The following is a 22,124-nucleotide window of genomic DNA, read 5'->3' on the forward strand; positions in this document are numbered from 1 at the left end:
TTCCAATCTCTACAGCCCTTCTAGCTGGAGACACCCTCCCCCCATCATCCAATGAATTATGCATACGCTGCTGAATCATTTGTTAGATGACAGAGCAATGAGCCCAACACACACCAGGATTACAAAATGTAATTCCTAATGGCAATGATCGCACTATTTTCTGCTAGTGCTGTAATACCACAGACCAGTCACATTATTATTTTAAATCTTATCTGATACATTTCATTTTTTCTTCTATGTGAGCGCAATACACATGAGTCAAATTCCTCACATGTGAATATACTTGGCAAATGAAAAGATTCTTATTGTACTTCAGAGTTTGGGCTCAAGACCACATTATTGCCTTGTTCAAAGACGAATGCCAGGGCGATAATCTTATTTTTCGAAAGGTCCTATATCTTAGCACTTTTTGACATTTTTGGATCACTCATGAGTAAACACATCTGTAGTGATTTTTACACTGAACATACCTTCATATTTTTGTTTGTTTGTTATGTTTTCAGTTAATATGTGACTGTTTATTAGTCATTACTATTCATTATTACACCGCTTGGTTGAATGTTCTATAATGATTCATCTTATTTCATTGATCTTATTCAAAGTTATTTCACCTGTTGTGTTGTTTTATTGCCTTATTTTATGTGTATTGATTCTTCTGTGAAGCACTTTCTAACATTGCTATATAAATAAACCTAATTATTAATATTATTATTATTATTATAGGTCAATCACGGCATTCTGCGGTCTTTTATTTCTCGATAGCAGACCGCTGCTAAAGTATGTACAAGATACCCTTGCAATGCTACATAGTTCTGATCAATAGCCTGGGCACCTGGACTGTGGGTGGTCGTTGGTCTGAGTTTGTTCCATGTCAAATCCATGTCCGCCCTTTAAACAAACAAACAAATGTAACTCACTTTCTATCTGGTATGAACATGAGCCACGTGCGTCATGTGTAAAACTCATGCACTGCGCAGTGCACGAGCAGACAGGCACACGGGCATGGAGCTCACCAAAGCTTCATTCACTGTTAGTTCCTGCAAGCCACACCCATTCAGACAAAATAGTCAAAGATAGAGAGTCATGTCAGACGCAGCAAATCTTGTCCACTGATATCCGAAACTACGTGCAACTTTTATTTATTTATTTAAAGTCTTTGACTATAAATATAATTTCATTTAATCTTTTAGCTATCCGTTTCTTTAATATGAACACAGCAAGTGCATTGCACCATGTTGTATCTATGGAATTTACCATATAGTCAGGGGATATTAGCAGAACATTTTCCAATCTTGGAATAAATTCCTTACCAAAAAAAATCTTCACCAATGTGTTTGTAAAAGTGTCTAGTAACACATCTCACAAAGACTGAAATGCAATTTCCCTAGGGGAATTTTTGACAGCTCCTGAAAGTTGGGGTACCCACCATAACCTTATGCAAGGAAAAAAAACAAAATGAAATTCTGTTTTAAGTAGCATGTGAGGGGGCAAACTAGGGTGTATTTATGATTCTGAATCCATTGCAAGCATTTGTTTTGCACCAAAACCACTCCTTGGGCTAAAAACGGCCCAATCTCAATGGGCTTTTTACACAAAAAGTGGAAAAGGATGGCTATGGCCGTTTTTAGCCCAAGGAGTGGTTTTGGTGCAAAACAAATGCTTGCAATGGATTCAGAATCATAAAAACACCCTAGTTTGACCCCTCACATACATCAGGAGCTGTCACAAATTCTCCTAGGGAAACTGCATTTCAGTCTTTGTGAGATGTGTTACTAGACACCTTTACAAACACATTGGTGAAGAACGTTTTTGGTAAGGAATTTATTCCAAGATTTTTTTAATATCCCCTGACTAATATAGATACAATCTGATTAATTAATTCACTCATTGGTAGTCAGTCTATTCTACATTTGAATTCACAGATATTTTTACTTTCTGTTTGTTTCACTCCAACTAAGGAAATATTTCTTCCAGTGACTATAGGTTGAGAGGCAATGCATTGTCATCCAGAGGAAAACATTGTTCCTCCCCTGTGCATCGGTAGCAGCCACCCTGTTATGCATTCTCTCTCAACATGGATCCGTGAAACCCTCTCCTCCGATAAATTGTATAATCCCAGGGAGGGAAAAACCTCTTTTGAAGATATGGGTTTAGCAGCTGAAGCTCTCTCTCTCTCTCTCTCTCTCTCTCTCTCTCTCTCTCTCTCTCTCTCGCTCTCTCTCTCTCTCTCTCTCTCTCTCGCTCTCTCGCTCTCTCGCTCTCTCTCTCTCTCTCTCTCTCTCTCTGCTGTTTAGATAAGATTCTGTTTAAATTCCCGCACTAGCCCCTCATCATGGCAGGAGGCTGGCTGCCTTATCAAGGTCAGTAGAGTGCTCCGCACCACTTACAGCCTTTTATCACTGCTTTATCAGAGCGCAGACCAAGACAGGGAAACAAGCCTGTCGGCCAGAAAATGAATGCAAAGGCTTATTAAGCGTGTGTGTTTTTGATGACAGGCAATGAGTGAGCTTAACGGTGCCTGTGCCAAAGCATTCACTGCACAACAGAAACAAAGATCATTAGACTCTAAAACAGCTCCTAATCCTTGGATTCTAGAGTGGAATAACCTCGCTAGCTAACCTTTAAAGCCACGCTTGCTACGGAGCGAATCCTCAACCTTGACTCAGCTTTGTCTGTGTTTTTACAAGAGCCAATCCCAAGGCTTAGAGCTGGCCCTGGGCTTCAAACATATGGCATAACTGCCCAGGAGGGGGAATTCAAAACATACACATATAGGGCCCTATCTTGCCTTACCCTTATGCCTTAACTTTGTAGGTAATTTTTACTATTTTGAAAAACATAAAAATAGTTCAAATAGCCGATCTACAAGCTCACAAAGTGTCAATGTAGATCGGCTATTTTCATCACAAATCTAACAAAAAATTTTGTGGCGCCCCCTATTGTTGGGCGGTGAAACCGCCCCTATATGTGAGGTTTGGACATCGACATTCCATTGCAACCCCCCAACCCTGCACTGTGATTGGCCACCATTGTACCCCCCTAACCCTGCACCGTGATTGGCCAATCACAGTCTATTCAGGACTGTGATTGGCTAGTGAAACATGACAACTGTGCATAGCCCTATAAATATGCACTATGCACTTAAAAAAAACACATTTATGTTTTTAAAAAAAAAACACATTTATGTTTTTTTTAAAGTTAGGGGTGTTGGTCCACAATATTACTTTTCTTTAAGTGAACTTCCATCACTGTGATGACCACTGTGACCACACCGCCCACACTGGGTGTGATTTTGTTCATGACATATGCCTTTTTTGTAAATCACTAGCCCTTTCCACTAATTTTGGAGGGGGGGGGGGGGCGGTCTAAATCAAACAGTGACATTTGTATCATTTGTGGCACACCCAATGCGTCTAAATGAATGATTGAGGCCCCTCAATAGTGATTACAATTTGGGGTAGATCTTTGGCATTTTCTGTAAAATAGACCCCTCCCACAAACTTTGCAAGACAAATATTAGCCAATCAGTATGGAATATAAAAGATATGTATGATAGATGTTTATCTTATGACTCAAGGGATAATTGGTAGCAAGTGCAAGTTGCAATAAAAAGGAATAGGCCAAAATGTAAGGCGGGCTGGTATAGCATCAGCATATTTCTTTTATGGGTAGAGTGTCTTCTTTGGCCTACTGGCAGTGTACACATGAACATATTGTACATACCTGTCAAAAGCACAGAACACAAAAAAGCTTGACCTTATTTCCATTGTGGTCCTTTGAGTAGGAACCCTGTATATCGTTTTTGTATTTAGGATGACGGTATACAGGGTCCCTTTTTTTTAAAGAGAGATTTCAAAGATACTTCAAAGATGCATTAGGGTCCCTGCATCTAGCCAATCACAGGAGATGGGGGAGGCCGGGCATAGAGCGCGGAAGATAGGAAAACTAAAAATTTAAATATGGATTAAACATGTGTTAAACATGGCAACGCTGATTTGTGCCGATCAACACACGTTTCCGCGGGACTCCAATGCATCTTTGAAGTATCTTTGAAATCTCTCTGCAAAACTTTAGAGACGTTATATTTGTCCGAGACATACTGTACACAAAATAAAATCAATAATAAAGACATTCAACGTACTAGACAACTAAAATAGATACATTAAAAAATAGCAAAAAAATGGGTACTATAAATGGAACCTGCTGCAACTCAACTAATTGATTCATATTCACAGACAGACAGACAGAGAGACAGACAGACAGACAGACGGACAGACAGACAGACAGACAGACAGACAGACAGACAGACAGACAGACAGACAGACAGACAGACAGACAGACAGACAGACAGACAGACAGACAGACAGACAGACAGACAGACAGACAGACAGACAGACAGACAGACAGACAGACAGACAGACAGACAGGAGCGAAAACATAATCTCCATCCCCGGCGTTCCGGCTAATGGCTGCCGTCCTTCTACATATTATGTTTAGGAACACTAAATGGCATCATGCACTGAAGGCAGAGCTGCAATTGTTGGTTTTACCCGAGATAAACAGTTTGAGATGGCTAGTGTAATGGATTCTTTTTTTATTGTCTCCGCCAGGCCGAAAGGCATGGCGAGAGAGTATGTTTTGCCCCCTGTCCGTCCGTCCGTCCGTCCGTCCGTCCGTCCGTCCGTCCGTCCGTCCGTCCGTGTGTCCGTGTGTCCGTCCGTCATTCTGTCATTTTGTGTACAGCTAATCTCTGGCACCGTTGGCTTGATCGCAGAGAAACTGTGCACACACACTCCCTGGATGCCAAAGCCAAACCTCTGCTCCAAATTTTTCACCTGGGCCTTTTATAGCGCCACCAGGAGGCCGATTTGAGCAAATCACATTTTTGAACAGTACTCCTACAGATTTTGGCCAATAATCCCCCAAATCGGTACACAGTATCTCTATAGTCATTAAAAAAAACGTCTCATTTCATATTTTTCATATTCCATCCTTATTGGCAAAAATTGTCTTTCAAAGTTTGCAGGAGTACTCCGTTTCGAACAAAATGCCTCAAATCATGAACACAGCATGCAATTTCCGTGAAATTTTGCACACACATTCCCATTAGGCCAAGGAAGAAATGCCATTTGAAAATGTTCAAATCAGCCTCATGGTGGCGCTGTAACAGGCCGATTCGTGTTTTTACCTATAACTGCACCGATCAGTGTAAAACTTTGTATGCACACTCTCTAAAGGCCAAGGAAAAACCTTTGCCCTGCATTTTTCACATTTGCTTTTTATAGCGCCACCAGGAGGCAGACTTATGTAAAACACATTTTTGATATGAAGCCTTCATATTTGATCCAAATTTCATGCAAATCGGTACACATGATCTCTATAGTCATGTGATCAAGACGGATCTGTTTGATTTTTCATATTCCATACTGATTGGCTAACATTGACATGTAATGTTTGCAGGAGTGGCCCGTTTTGAACAAAATGCCGCAAATCACGAACGCAGCGTCCGATTGCGGTGAAACTTTGAACGCACATTCACACTATGTTGAGGAAAACATTCCACCCTTTTAACATTGGCCTGTTATAGCGCCACCAGCAGGTCAAATTTAGCAAAACACATTTTTAGAACAAAATGCTTCAAATCATGCATGCAGTGTCCGATTGCCATGCACGGCCTAGGAATAAATGGCACCCTTTTCACATTGGCCTATTATAGCGCCACCAGGAGGCCAAAATAACCTACCTGACCTGGCGGAGACCTGTGCTCCGAGGAGCACTTTTTCTAGTTTTAAACTCCTAACTGACAGCGGGGAGTGAAGGTCAAATTCCTATAGAGGTTTAACTAGCCGGCGGCTATGAAATAACAGCAGGAAATGCATCAGCAACCAAGAAAACAAGGATACACTCAACGTTTGGTTTCAAAACATGATGTGGCTTTTGAAGGAACAAAGACAGTCATTTTTTGCAGTAAACTCCAACACTTCAACATCATCTCCAACATCATCTCCAACATCATCCTCATTAATATCATCTCTGTTATCATCATCTTCATCAGCATCATCATTATCATTACAACATCAATGCTACAGCTCATGCTTTGCAAATTTGCTTAACAACTTCCAGTTAATCGATTAAACTACACTTCTGTCTTTAGCTCTCCAAGAGTAGCCAGAGGCCATGCACGTCAGCTCAACGAATCCTGAACACGGTCAGGGTTGAGTTGTGGGTCACGGCCTGGAAATTTGACTAGCAGTTAGGGATCAATGTGAGAGCGGCCCTTCAGCATGCATGCATGTTGTGACAGTACATTTGAGTAGACTTGGAAGATTTTGATGATTCACAATACAATTTTTGTAAACTCGCCCAACGCACTCAGCCCAGCCCCGTACAGCAGTTTTGTCATGTGATTGCGTTGCAGACCACGCCAAGCCAACGGTGCATGCTTCAATTAGCGTGGAGGAGACCACGTCTCAGTGATGTCGGTGAGTTCACATGGTTCAGACGAGCTTATCTCCGGCTGCCAGCTGGACGCGGCAGGAAATGACTCAATTTAATATCCAATGCTGCTGCTTGATAATGGCTGCTCTCCTGTCACGATGGGATATTCTGGGTTCCCCTTTAACCCTTATGCTTCTCCGCTGTTCCCCCATCACTGCCAATGCTTAGCTGGAGCTATAATAAAACGGAAATATTTTCCTAACCAATAATTTCTCTTATCCTTCTCCTCTTATCAATCATTATACAATGTCTCCTCTCCTCTCCTCTCCTCTCCTCTCCTCTCCTCTCCTCTCCTCTCCTCTCCTCTCCTCTCCTCTCCTCTCCTGCAATCTCGTTGTCAAAGCAATTGGAGATTTCCACTCCATTCCTCACAGTCAATGCCCTGTATCAATGTGAGCCCTCGTTTGCAGGACAGATGAGTCATACTATGTGCGTTCAGTATAGGCGAGGTTGTCAAGCTCCGCTCGTCTTTAGAAGATGTGAGTACTTCAAAGGCAGGGCAGAGTCTGACCTCTCCATATCTGCTACACAAACATCCTTTCAGTCCAAACCTGAGCTCTCATGGTAACCCTTATTGTTATTTGTCAACAACAACACAAACAATCTCAACCTGTCACCTGTCTGGAAGTTATGTGCATAGTATGTGTCTTAAAAACTGACACTTCACTGTGATCAGTAAACAATAACAGGCAGTGCTAGCTCAACTGCCTTCCTTCCTTCCTTTCCACTCAAATTATCTATATTGCTGCGATTGCCTCAGGGTTTTCATTACTGCTTCTTGGAAAAACAGATAACACTGGCAAAATGTCAGCCGTCACTAAAGTAGACTATGAATCAATGATCTAATGCAGAGATTACGAAATGCCTGTAATGCATCTCTTATCTCTCAATGTACATTAGTTCACTCATTCATTATGTGTATAGATAGGTCATAAAGAACCCATCCTTGCATGTGGATGGAAAGATGAACGTATAAGGCCACTCTGGAGACATCGCTTGACTGGAATTCATCTCTGCTCTCTGTTGATGTGACTGAGCTGGGGGAATAGATCATAAATAATAATTTGGATAAGACGGGGGTGAATGATTTATATGTAAACAAGAAATGGAAGAAGAGCCTGTACACAAACACTGGGCACCTGTCTCTCTCTCTCTCTCTGTCTGTCTCACTATGCCTTCCTGCCCTTCTGTCATAGTCGACACACTCACGCAGGCACGCACGCACGCACGCACGCAGGCACGCACGCAGGCACGCACGCAGGCACGCACGCATGCAGACAGGCAGGCAGGCAGGCAGGCAGGCAGGCAGGCAGGCAGGCACGCACGCACGCACGCACGCACGCACGCACGCACGCACGCACGCACGCACGCACGTACGCACACACGCTTGCACGCACGCACACACGCTATCAAACACACACACACGCACGCTATCAAACACACACACACACACACACACACACACACACACACACACACACACACACACACACACACACACACACACACTTGCAGTAGTGTAAGATGGCTAATGATTATTATGGTAGGATGTTCCAATCTAAATGGTGTGTGTGCGTGTGTGCGCGCGCGCGTGTGTGTGTGTGTGTGTGTGTGTTTGTGTGTGTGTCTGTCTGTGTAGGGTGGGGTGTCTCCTGCAACACGCTCTCAGCTTTCACTATGCTAATCACAAACAGTATGTCTACAATTGATTTGCTGGCCAAGTATCCAATTAGCTATAGGGATCTGTGTACATTAGACAGGCTAGAAACTATTAGGGAGATAATGGTGCATGATGATGCTTATGAGTGGAGAACAGGGAGAGATCATCATCCATATTCTCAAGTTCGCATGTTTGAAGAAGATGAAACCACATTCGCAGAAGAGAAGTAATGATAACAGGCAAAATAAAAAAACAACATGCTGGGTGAAGATAAGCCTTACTCTCTCCATGGTCTCCCAGTATGAGAGAAGCGAGAGGAGGCATGGGAACTGAGGGGCCTTTCATGCTGGGAAGCCCAAAACAAGGCCCCATCAGCAGAAATAGCCTTCTAAATGTTTCCTCTGTGTAAAAGCCTCCATTACACGGCTCTGAAGTGTGGCCGCATCCGAGAAGGTAATGCTATGGCAAATGCAATTTCATGCACGACAGAGGTCTCTGCTGCGAATTCATACTGGAGACAACTCTCTCTCTCTCTCTGGAGAGAGAGAGAGAGAGAGAGAGAGAGAGAGAGAGAGAGAGAGAGAGAGAGAGAGAGAGAGAGAAAGAGAGAGAAAGAGAGAGATGGGCAGACAAAGCCCATTTGACTGTTGCCAGATCAAATTATTGGACTCCATTTTCAGTATTATCTTTGTAGATTAACATTTTTATGAATGGGTGAAATTACCCATGAACATCTATTGCTGTACAATACAATGAGGCAGCCAAACCCGCATTCCATGGATTGAGTTGAAGAGACAGACAGCCATAAACCCTGTTTCTTCATTATCCAAAGCGCCATATAAACATATCCCATAGAAAACACATTTTCATGTTAAGGCAGGGAAATATTTTGTGATCCAGAATTGTGTCAAACTACCAACTAAGGCTCCACGCTGCTTTCAGACAGCAAGGACTGTGTTAAAAAGTGAGTCCATCCATCTTTCTTTCCTCCGTTCAGAGTAACAGCAGGACAGAGTGTCAATGTGGTCCCTGTGACTCCAGTGGAGTGTCACTGTGTAAAATTGGAGGACTTATCTTGATCGTTGTTCCACGGTACTGCTTTGCAACGGATGAGGCGACAGAGAAGATTTGTTGACGTTTTTTTTATTTTTATCTCATACGTGGAGGGTAGGACCGTATCAACAGTCAAACCCTTGGTTACACTACAATGCGCCTTGATAACCATGCTGCAACATTAAGAGTAGGGATAAACATGTGCCTTTCCAAAATCCACAACGCACCCACACCCACACCTACCCACTACCCAAGCGGGTTGAACAACATACAGATGTGAGAAAAACAATGATTCTTGTGCACAGATGCACACGCGCACGCACGCACACGCACACACACACACACACACACACACACACACACACACACACACACACACACACAGGAGCGGTATCTGGCCCCAATCTGAGATTTATGACCATAAACAGCGGAGACAAATGTACATTATGCTTGTTTAAGCTGGCTTTATGTGAGAGGCAAACGTGCAAGCTTACAGCATATCTCACTCTCTACAGTTCACAGGGCAAAGCTGACAAGCAGATACGTTCTCATCATGGACCCTGTGCAATTGATTCTCAAGGTTTCTCTCATGCGTGACCTCTGCATGGCAGGAATGGGGAGACACTCTGTGCTGTCAGTGTTCCACTGTACAGCGCCTAGTAGCAGATCAGATGTGGGAACCTGATGTTTCACAGATCAGTGGGACGAAAAGATCCCTTTGGAGATCAGCTATAAGAAGAGCAAATACAGTATAGAGACAACCAAGACCATAGTGGCAAACTTGTGGTCCAGAACAATGTGGAATGGACAGAACAATAGCCATTGTATTGGGGAGCAGAGGAGACATTTTAGACATATCAACCCTTGGCCAGCTGGGGTATGTACAGTACAGTTATTCACCATCTTAGGGCACAGAACAAGTGTACACTCAGCTACGCAGCATGATTGCTGTCATGTATGATTTATGACCACTTCTGCCTCAACACCCCCCGCTGTCCATCACTGTCAGCTCTTATGGGCAATCACCTGCATTGTGCTTGACACCTTAGTCTCTTCAAGTCGCTCACTCCTGCTCTACATCAACGGCTCAAGCACAACAACATGAGACGCATCGGCCGGTTGTTGGAACATCATTCCTTTGTGTGGTGAGTGATGGAAATGGTCAGAAGACAACAGGGAGCCATCCTGTGGTTTGTTCCTCCAGTCCTCCATCTGACAGAGCCTTGCACAGTGACCAGGATCATTTTGTAGAAGTGGTCACTTGTGATTCACGCCAGAGCTGATCGCCTTCATTCAGCGGATTGGTCGCGGGTTCATTTAAGGAAAGCCTGTGCAAAGAAAGACGACTGCATTTATGGTCACCTGTCCAGACTGCTGTCTCTTAGCTCTTTCCTTTCACACATTCATTACCCGTTAAGGACCTTGGCAGCACAGTCCGGCCAGCGGACTGCAAGAGTTTTCCAAGGAGCTTTAAAGAACAGCAAGTCAGCAATAAATAAAAGATGACCGGGAGCGTAATAAATAACAAAATAGCCTGGAGACGGAATTAAAGCCCCTTTCTACTGTAGACAGGTATTGCTCACACTGCTGGAGGGCATAGGAAGACAAAAAGGCTGTAAACAGTCATTTGTCTACGATGTTGACTTATGGAGCGAGAGTTTCAGCTCCACCCCTCCTGCCTCAGATCTTCAGATCAATATTTTATTAGAACAATCTTGGCTGTATCAATGGTGCACGCACACACACACACACACACACGCGCACACACACACACACACACACACACACACACACACACACACACACACACACACACACACACACACACACACACACACACACACACACACACACACACACACACTAGGCTGCACGATTAATCGTGATTCCATTGACGTCATCCTGCATTCACACGTTGACTTATTTATTCTGAACAATTCCAGTTACAATGTCAATCACACTTGCACAATGCAAAGCAAAACACACTATTAATTCAACATTCACATCATACAACTCCATTCATGTTCTCTCATCTCTACTCCTCACTGACAGCACGCTGTCGTGTTACTATAGTAACCTGACACAGCAGAAACCTACTGTATTACCATTACTCGCCTACTTGGTGAGCGCATGACAGGATGACGTATGACAGAAAGTTTTCACGGTAAATAAATGAGCGACACTAACACAAATCCCCATGGCAAGGTGAGAGTGAGTGATGTTGTGCCTATACTGAAAAATGAGCATGTTCCAGTGTGGATGTACAAGGAATCATAATTTCCAAGCTTTGGCATCGTCGCAGCATAGCAAGGAAACACATCAAATCCGATTTGATTTAGCAATGAAGCCAAAGGACAAAAAACTAAAACAAATCACAGCCGCCAGACCACACAAACCTCAATAACACAAACATTGTACAATGCATCGCCATTTTCCTCAAGTTCCCAAATGCACAAAGAGATTACAGAGGCCATCACCCATCACTTGGATAAAGATATCGCTCCAGTTAACCGTTCAAAATTAGATGGTTAAGATCATGATAAATATGCTTCATGCACACGTAACCTGCTCTGTACATTGAGTGACAGTGAGACAGAACTGAAAATAGGAGATCTACAAGTTCACAACATTTCGCATAGCACACACACACACACACACACACACACACACACACACACACACACACACACACACACACACACACACACACACACACACACACACACACACACACACACACACACACACACACACACACACAATCAGTAGCAGGATAAGAGGGGACAAGGCAGGAAGAGATGGATAGGTTAGCAGAATAACATCGCTCTTAGAGCTGAGTAGGTCTCTACTGGAGATAACACCTCCTCTCTCTTTCAGTCTCCATTCCTCATCTTATACTGTATTACTCTCTTTCACAGAGTCCACTTCTGATTGCAGACAGCTTCAGCGTTTATATCACTTTGTGCAGCAGCATCCACTCCCCAGACACAGCTTTAGAAAGTTAATCAATACAGGATCAGCCACCTCAAGCTTCTACAGAAAACCTACCGGCCAATTCTTTAATACTCGCACTTAGTTTAGTTTTACACATACGCGCACACGCACATGCGCACACACACACACACACACACACACACACACACACACACACACACACACACACACACACACACACACACACACACACACACACACACACACACACACACACACACACACACACACACACACACACATACGTCAAGTCAATCAATCAAAACCTTTTTGCAGGAAGCACAGCTCATTAATTTCAGTATGGCTCTCTCGCGGTAGCCACGGGCTTAAATTAATATCTAACGTCTGGGGCCCAACTATTGAAAAGTTGTAAAGGACTACAAGACAAAATATATAACATATGTGACAGTGACAACAGAGTTCCTAGAGTCTAGGAAGACCAACCAAGGACCAACCACATACTTCCGTTACATTCCAGCCACACAGGATAGTTTACCTGTTCTGATAACTAATCACTGCATAAATGAGACAAGCTTTTGTCACAATGTTATTTGTGATACTATGCATATATGCAATTCATTTTATTTAAACTAATTTGGTGATGGATGTGTGGATTAGGTCAAGGTCAAAGTCAATATTTTGGAAACATAAAAACGTTTCTATGCTCTTTTTTCCTTATGTCCATACTTAACCAGACCTGGAAATGACTTGTGTAGGAACCCTGTTGACAGGTACTGTGGAGAGAGACAGGGAACAGGGGAGTGACATACATGCAGCAAATGGTCCAGCTGGCTGGGAATCAAACCTGGGAACTTGCTGTCTGGCATTGGAGCCCATGTGGAACGTGCCCTAATCACTTGGCCAATCGGGTCACCCCACAAACGTGTTTTGATTACAGCTGATTCGACTTATAGACTTCCGACAGCCCATTATTCCGACGTCCCGTTGGTCCGAATTGTCCCATTATACAGTAATTAACCCTATCCTTAACCCTAACCTCACACTAACCTGACGTTTGTCGGACTATTGGGACGTTGAAATAATGGGAGGTCAAGGCAAGTATGAAACAACCAGCAATTTAAACAAAGAAAACATCACATAATACAGAGAGCTGGGCAATCACATCAATTTAGTAGTAATGTATTCAGATAAAATATGTATTACTCTTCGTAAACGGGGGATGTGAAATTGTCTTGAAATGGCCCAAGGGTAGGACTATGAATAGATGCTCTTTTCTTTAAGTTATTCCAGATACATGTTGAATTAAATCATAACCCAGATGTACACACACACAAACAAAACACAAACACAAACGCGCACACGCACACACACACACACACACACACACACACACACACACACACAGAGAGTCACACATGCATACACTGCTACAACAATATGGCATGACCATATCTAAATGATTGTGCACAGTGAGCGATGCACAGGCAGGGTGGAGCTTTAAGCTGAGCTCGATTAGTCCTCCATGTTTCGCTCCATGCTGCTGATCAGGTCTGACTGAGTGGCTGTCAGCCTGACTGACCCGCTGGGCTCACAGCTCAGCACAAAGCCTCATGTTGAGATTGAAACCACGTGGCCAATATCAAAGACAGGCTTTACCTGAGGTCTTGGCCATACATCTGGCCGCCAAGGCTACCATGGGGGTAGGGAGAGAGAGAGAGAGAGAGAGAGAGAGAGAGAGAGAGAGAGAGAGAGAGAGAGAGAGAGAGAGAGAGAGAGAGAGAGAGAGAGAATAGAGAGAGAGAGAGCATCTGTGCCAAGACCTGTCATTGGTAACAAATGGATGTTGTGAAGATGAAGTGAGTAAGACATCACATCAGTGGTGCCCAAGCAGCCTGCCGAGGCACACTAGTGTGCCGTGAGGCAAGTCCAGGTGTGCCTTGGGATTTTGTAACAACACACAGTAGTATCACAATATTTGCAACTATACAACACGTTATTATTTTTACATTTATAATATCAGTAACTTGTGGTGCACTCATTTCCCAATACGGAGGCAAATTATGTACGGCAAAAAAGTATACTTTAGCTATTTAGCAAAATAGCAACCTGATGTCCCTATTTTGGTAAAAAAAAAAAAAAAAAATAGACATTCAGTTATTTTTGCTATGAATACAGGTGTGCATTGAGATTTTGACTTTCACACAGACACTTTGGAACCCCACTGTACTTGAGAACAGTGATGTGCTGTGTGCGTGCGTCTGTGTGTGTACAAACTTGTGTATGTTTCTATTTGTAAATATAAATGTGTCTGTAAATGTCTATGAGCATGTGTGTATGCTTCTGTGTTTGCGTATGCATGGGTTTGTGCATGTGTGTATGCGCACAAGCGTGCCTGGGTGCGCCCCACGCCGGCTGGTCCATGCCAAGAGACCTCCCGGACGGGAGGGTTGCTGGGAAATTGATTTAGCTGATGTCTGAGGGTGACAGAGATGAATCTATGTGTCTGATTACAGGAGAAAAAAAAACACCTTCAGGTAGAGACCAGCAGGCAAATGATGGGATGAGAGTGCACGGAGACAGGGAGAAGGGAGAGAGAAAAAAAGAGAGAGAAGAGAGTGAGATATTATTAAAGAGAGAGATAGAGAGAGAGAGAGAGAGAGAGAGAGAGAGAGAGACATAAAAGAGAAGACAGGGTGATGAAAGAAAGAGAAGATACATAGGGGAGGAGACAAAGAGGGAGAAAAAATGTGAGTGAAATAAAGAGTGAAAGAAAAAGCAGTGAAACGTGCACAGAATAAACAATAATATATGTATCTGTATTACATTTTACATCAATGAAATTATTATTATATAAATGATGTTATTGTATAAATTATATATTAAATACATTGTTTTACAATTATATATATATTTTTTTAAATTCTCTTTCACTTTACAACTAACTTCACAGATTGTTTTATTGCTCTTCACATTCAGCAAACTTATCTGAGGAGCGGGTGTGGGGGCATATGTTCCACGTCTGCTCCCGTGCATGTTGACATATGGCTCCATCCAGACAAGTGCACCGCCATGAATATTAACACCGATCCCACCAAGGAAATAAGGCTTCTTCTCACCAGAGGTCTCTTTAACTGTGAGTGAATACTGATGGCACGCAGGAAGATGATTTATCCTCTAACTTAGTGTGCTAAGAGGGTGAAATGAGAGAAGATGCCCCCATCTTAATATAACAGCACACTGTGACCTCTCGAATGCAATTTCAGCCCTCTGATTGGGCTTTTTATGTGAGGATTTATTGGTTTGTCTGTTCTCTCACCATCTCTTCCCTTTCTTTCTGTTATCTGATGTCCCTGAATGACTGGTTCTGGGTAACCATGTGTTATTGAAGTTATATTGAATAAATATATATATGTGGATCTGGGCTAATACTTCCCCTTTATGTGTCTTATCTCTCAAATAACACCCACGGTATTATTTCCCCATACTGCAAAAGAACATATTGGAGAGGTGAGTCAAATTATACACAATAAATGAAAACATAAAAACTGCGGACAAATATATATTTCCAACTCGATTTTGAAGACAAATACAAGAAAACAAATATAATAAACATAATTTAGAGCACTTCTCACAACAATAATTATCACTGGAAACCATGACCTTGCATGGTATTGCGTTTATACAATGGTTACTATGCATACCTGCTAATGGTTCATAAAATAAACAAACAGAAAACAAGAACACAATAATTTATTAACATTAAATAATTATTATTCCACTAAGCAATGTAGTTCTTTAGCGGCATTCAGCAGAATGGTTGCCAGGCAACACACATACGCAGCAACACAGAGATACAATTGAAAGCATGCCTAAAGATTGGGGTGATTATATGAAATGGTTTAGCTACATGTTTGTGATAGTTTTAGCCAGATCTTTCTGGACACACCATGTCTGAAACAAGCAAATGGACCACATAATCTGTTCAACCCTTAAATTTTACAACTGCTTTAAACACGGCTCATAAAAGCATAATCAAGAACTGGAACTATCCATTTTATAATGCTGATTAAAAGCAAAAAAAATGTTTTTAACTGGTGTATAAAGATGTTTATCTTTATGTTTTCCAACATATCTTTAAATATACCTCAGTAGTTACAGTCAACATGCTAATGGTAGCAAGAAAGGGGAAGGACCCAAGCCTAGATGAATGGAGGCATGCAGTTCAAATACAAGATGCTTATTTAAGAGAGAAGATGGACATCGCTTACAGAAAGGTGAGACAAGCCGGGGTCAAAACCGGAGAAACAGGCAAACAAGTTCAAAAGGAACCGGCCCAAAACCAAAATACAAGTAACAAGCAAAAGGTCAAACACACAGAAGCAGGTAGAGAATCTGTTATCTGTTATGGAGTTGGACCCAAGTGCAGATAATTCGAGGCAGCGCAAGTTCAAACATGAATTCATTAAATAACCAGTAGGGGCAAGGCTTACAAATGTGGTAAAGGCAGGCCAGGGTCAACCCCAAGGAGCAGTCAAACAAATCCGCAAGGGGAGCGGGCAATAATCTGATTTCCACTGACAGGCTAAAGGTCAAAGACACTGAGGGTAAGACAGAGCAGAGCAGACTAGAAAAAGAGCCAAGGCAGACACAGCATAACATAATATATATGGTGCTGCGTATAAAGTCCAGTCTTAGGGTACAGCCACACATATCGATCACTTCCAATTCTATGCAAGCAAAAGGGTGGAGCTTGGTTGTGGCACGTTGGTGCGCAGTGCCAGTTTGATGGCTCAGCATGGGTTGGCTTCAGTTATACCAGTGGTTTTCAACCAGTGGTCCGGGGACCACCAGTGGTCCTTGAGGGGGATTCCAGGTGGTCCCCAGCTAAATGATGGAGAGTTGGTGACCAAATGGACCCTTATAGATCTTTAACTCTTGAGAGCGTAAAATGATTTTACGCTCCCAAGAGTTACATTATTGTTAAATATCTGCATTGTTTAATTTATAATAAGTCTTCACAATTATAGAATATAGAAGATTTTTTGTTTTGATTAACGTTTGCCTGTTATCTCTCCTATGGTACCAACATCAAAACAGCATGGAATTGTGGACACAATCTTATCCAACGATAACAAAATAGTCTAAGTTTTGGGTCTGAGAGTCTAAATCTCATCAAATGGTGGTCCGTGGCTCAAATGCCAAATAACTAATGGACCTTGATATGAAAACGGTTGAAAACCACTGAGTTATACAATGGATATTTTGTGATAATATTTGTTTAGCTACATCTAAAAGTTTGTGTCTGCACAGGAGATGTACCGCCACGGTGAAAGCAGACAAGTGACAGATTATGGACATAATGCACAATTATCTTTGGGTGAGTGAAATGTGACATATTGCCGCTAGAATAATAATGGAACCGCAACAATAGTCTCCCTCCCCCATTGTCCCAGGGCCAGTCACTCAGATGCCTGCCTCTCAGCACACAAAAGGGAGATTTTTCTCACATTCAGAGCTACAGCAAATGCAATTCACACGCGCAAGGATTTCTGGGATAGATTTCTGCAGCTTGGCAGCACACAACAGACCTTGGTTTGGAGTATTATGTTTAAATATTTGTCATAACTTTCACGTAACTATTTTGAGCTGAGAAAGTGAAGAGCCTAAAGTCGAAACCTTGAAGCCCGGTTTCTCAGTTTCTCTGTTTTCAGAAACACATACTTGTATAAGCTGTATAGTTCCAAAACTATTTGGTCAATCTAAGCAAAGAGATGCCTCATTTTGTAATGCTCAAATGGAAAGTACCACATTTCAGTCAGACAACTCTTATATAATAAATATATTTATTGAGCATAAATATAAATATATTGAGCATACACATTTTTAGAATATTTGACGTCACGGTTCTGTCTCATTTCATTAATTCTCTGTAAGCATGACTTATTGTAATAAATCATTTGCTAAATAGATTTTACAGCGAATGAAATAGGCCCCACAAACACTTCATAGAACACAAAGCACCAACAGAGTAGCGGCATAGGCTAGCCAGGGTTGCATTGCTCATGGGACAGCCTTGCACGCCGCGCAGGAACCTATTTGAACAGGAGTACGCGCACGCACATGCATAGATTTAAAACAACTTTAAATTCACACCAATCAATTGTCCATTGTGTGACCTGTAGTGATGGGTGTTAAGCGACGTGCGCGTTACGTCATTAAAATAGACTGCAACCACATACCAAATCAGCAATGCAACACTGGGCATAGCAGAGCAGCACAATGGCAGAGCAGCAGCAAAAACAATGAGCAGGGAGGTTTAAATAGCCCCGTCCCAATCAGATGGAGTGAGCATGTGACTGATCAGCTGATCAGGAATTGGCACTCCTTTGAGTTGTCTGCCTGAACTAGCTCCACAGGCTTTGCATCATAATGAAGACCTGTCCCCTGTATTATAGACCACATTCAGAGGAGGGCCTCAGCTGCGAAACATCTAAAATTGGTATTAAATTCCTGATTCGGATTCGACAAATTAAATTCTGAGTCGCACTAGCGATGTCTGAGAGACAGAGTAGGAGCCCTAAATCAAAACAGAGAGAGAGAGAGAGAGAGAGAGAGAGAGAGAGAGAGAGAGAGAGAGAGAGAGAGAGAGAGAGAGAGAGAGAGAGAGAGAGAGAGAGAGAGAGGGGGAGAGAGTGTTGTCTACTCTAAGGGTGGAGCACAGCCCACCTAGATTAAGCCAGTAATTCCAAACTTGTCATGTTGATCACATATGCATGATGAATATCCTTCCTTGGTTCTCTGGTCAGCTAGGCCAGAACTGTCTGTCTGCTTACCCTACCTCAGGCAGTCCATCTGGGCTCACTTCTGTTGGACCTGGATCTGCCTGGACTCCTCTAGCGTGTGCACGCACGCACGCATGCCTGCGCACTCACACACACACACACACACACACACACACACACACACACACACACACACACACACACACACACACACACACACACACACACACACACACACACACACACACACACACAGCGAGGGCACATTTTTATATTTTATATGATGAGAGGCTGAGAAAAAAACAGGTATGGGGGGATGAGAGATAGAAGGAAAGGGACAGAAGTACGAAATGAAAACAAACACACAGCAGGCTGGACAACGAGGTCACGTCTTTATGTCCTCAGACATTCTGAAGCTATGTGCACCAACGTGGATGTTGATAGATTTCAGGTACCGTTACAAGCAGCTGCTGCTATGGACTGGTTTTTGTTCTCTTTTATAGTGTGAATGTTCTACTGTTCTACTACTGTACCGTATATCAGCTGTTTACACCACTATTACATTTAAAACAATAATAACTAGAAAAAGTGCTCCTTGGAGCACAGGTCTCCGCCAGGTCAGGTAGGTTATTGTGGGCCATCAATGTTCTGAATTCGCCAATCAGGATGGAATATAAAAAATCGGACAGATCCATTTTGATCACTTGACTATAGAGATAATGTGTACTGATTTGCATGATGTTTTGGACAAAATGTGTAGGAGTAATATAAAAAAGAAACATCGGCCTCCTGGTGGCGTTATAGGGCAATGTTAAAAGGGTGGCGTTTGTTCTTCAACGTATTGTGAATGTGTGTGCAAAGTTCCACCACAATCGGACGCTGCGTTCTTGATTTGCGGCATTTTGTTCAAAACGGGCCACTCCTGCAAACTTTAGATGTCAATGTTCAAATCTGCCTTTTATAGCGCCACCATGAGGCTGATTTGAACATTTTCAAGTGGCATTTCTTCCTCGGCCTAGTGGGAATGTGCATGTGAAATTTCACGGAAATTGCAAGCTGCGTTCATGATTTGAGGCATTTAGTTCAAAACGGACCAATCCTGCAAACTTTGGAAGCATACCTTAGCCAATCAGGATGGAATATGGAAAATCAGACAGATCCGTGTTGACCACATGACTATAGAGATACTGTGTACCGATTTGCGTGATGTTTGGATAAAGTCTGTAGGAGTACTGTCAAAAATATGTTTTGCACAAATCGGCCTCCTGGTGGCGCTATAACAGGCCCCATGTGAAAAATTTGGGGCAGATGTTCTGAATTGGCATCCAGGGGAGTGTGTGTGCACAGTTTAGCTGCGATCAAGCCAACGGTGCGGGAGATTAGCTTTTCACAGACGGACACACACACACACACACGGACGGACACACACACACACACACACACACACACACACGGACGGACGGACAGACAGGGGGTAAAACATACTCTCTCGCCAAGCCTTCCGGCCTGGCGTAGACAATAATGAAAACAAGACAAAACAACTAACAAGTAGGGTAATTTATTTCTGGCTATCTAGCATGCTAACTAACAGATGTTTCTCTTATACTTGTTATGTAATTTCCCAGGGCAAAGGTTACAAAAAGGAAGTAGACCTAAAACGAAGGTTGGATCATTCAGGGCAGCAGTGTTACTGTTTGCATAGAGCCATTATTGACCACCAGTCATATTTAGTTCTATACGTAAGATCTAGCCATGGCTTTAGTAAATTAAAGGTACAATCCATAAGGTTTCTCTAGCGATGCATCTAGTGTCGATCCGGTGCACTGTCTGCAAATAACTTTATTGACATGTTAACCAATGTCATAGCCGACACAGAGAGAGAGAGAGAGAGAGAGAGAGAGAGAGAAAGGAGAGAGAGAGAGAGAGAGAGAGAGAGAGAGAGAGAGAGAGGAGAGAGAGAGAGAGAGAGAAAATGTGGGTGGGGATGATGACTTCGCTCCCGACTGCCTCCATTAAAGATTGTTTTTTAAATATAAATTTCAGTTGTGATGCGTTTGTCTTCTGTGGCCCTCCGCCTCACTATGACAGATATAATACCTCTTTCTTCAGCAGGCCAACACACACATGCAGACAAAGGGCATACACATACCTGCAGCCTCTCTCTCTCCCTCTCTCTCTCTCTCCCTCGCTCTCTCTCTCTTCCTCTCTCTACTCTCTCTCTCTCTCTCTCTCTATAAGGATAGATAGAGTAACAGAAGCTAAGTCACCTGAACCCCTGCAAACATCGTAGAGAGAAAAGTTAAGCGAGAGCGGCAATCATAAATAGACGGGGGGGGGGGGGGGCGAATGATGTAGTGCAACTATAAATACAGCACTCTAAAGGGCCATATTGACATTTTAGGTGCTGATTCATCTGGGATCCAGGGATATCTGGTTCCTGAGAGCCTCTCCACCATAATGGAGGGACAAAACCAACTAAATACGTACAAAACTCTTTTCTGGTTTGGCAGGATGAGTCAGCGAGAGCTTATAGTTGAACTCTGCTGCAGTGCCTGGCCGATCACAGATACACTGATGTTGTACATTTTATAAAACTATTGTCTTAACAAGATCGTAGTTGTTGTTGTCAAGTTAAACACCATATTTTGACTGTCAGCCCGAATTCAAGATTTTACTTTAGTAAAAGTACAAAGTTTTGGCATAAAACTATACTTATTGTATCAAAGTAAAAGAAGCCTACAAAAGTCTTAAAAATTGTGTAAATAGTTGATCTACAAGCTCAGAGCACACCGTGAAGCGACAGGTTGTGAGCTTGTAGATCAGCTATTCTTTAGTACCCAAAGAATTAAATAAAACGAATGAATCCTGTACATTAAAATTGGCTTAAGGGAGGATCGGCCGGCAGACCATGTTGTCACTATGACTCAGCCATAACCATATAAGGAATTCCCAATGCAGCTACACCCAAATATGGAGTGTGTTGTATAACCTCATGGCATCAGGCGCAAACAAATCAGTCAGCTCCATATAATGTCAATGCTAGTCAAACCTAGCCTGGTTCCAAACGCTAGACGCAGATGTGACTTATAGTCATTGAATGCCTTCTGAGGGCAGCATTCAATTTCATTGGTTCTCGTGCCCGTCCAATCAGAGAGAGCGGGAGGGGGGCCGGGGGC

This window comes from Gymnoscopelus braueri (genome assembly GCF_963280865.1).
Source record: "Gymnoscopelus braueri genome assembly, chromosome: 20".
Lineage (NCBI taxonomy): Eukaryota > Metazoa > Chordata > Actinopteri > Myctophiformes > Myctophidae > Gymnoscopelus > Gymnoscopelus braueri.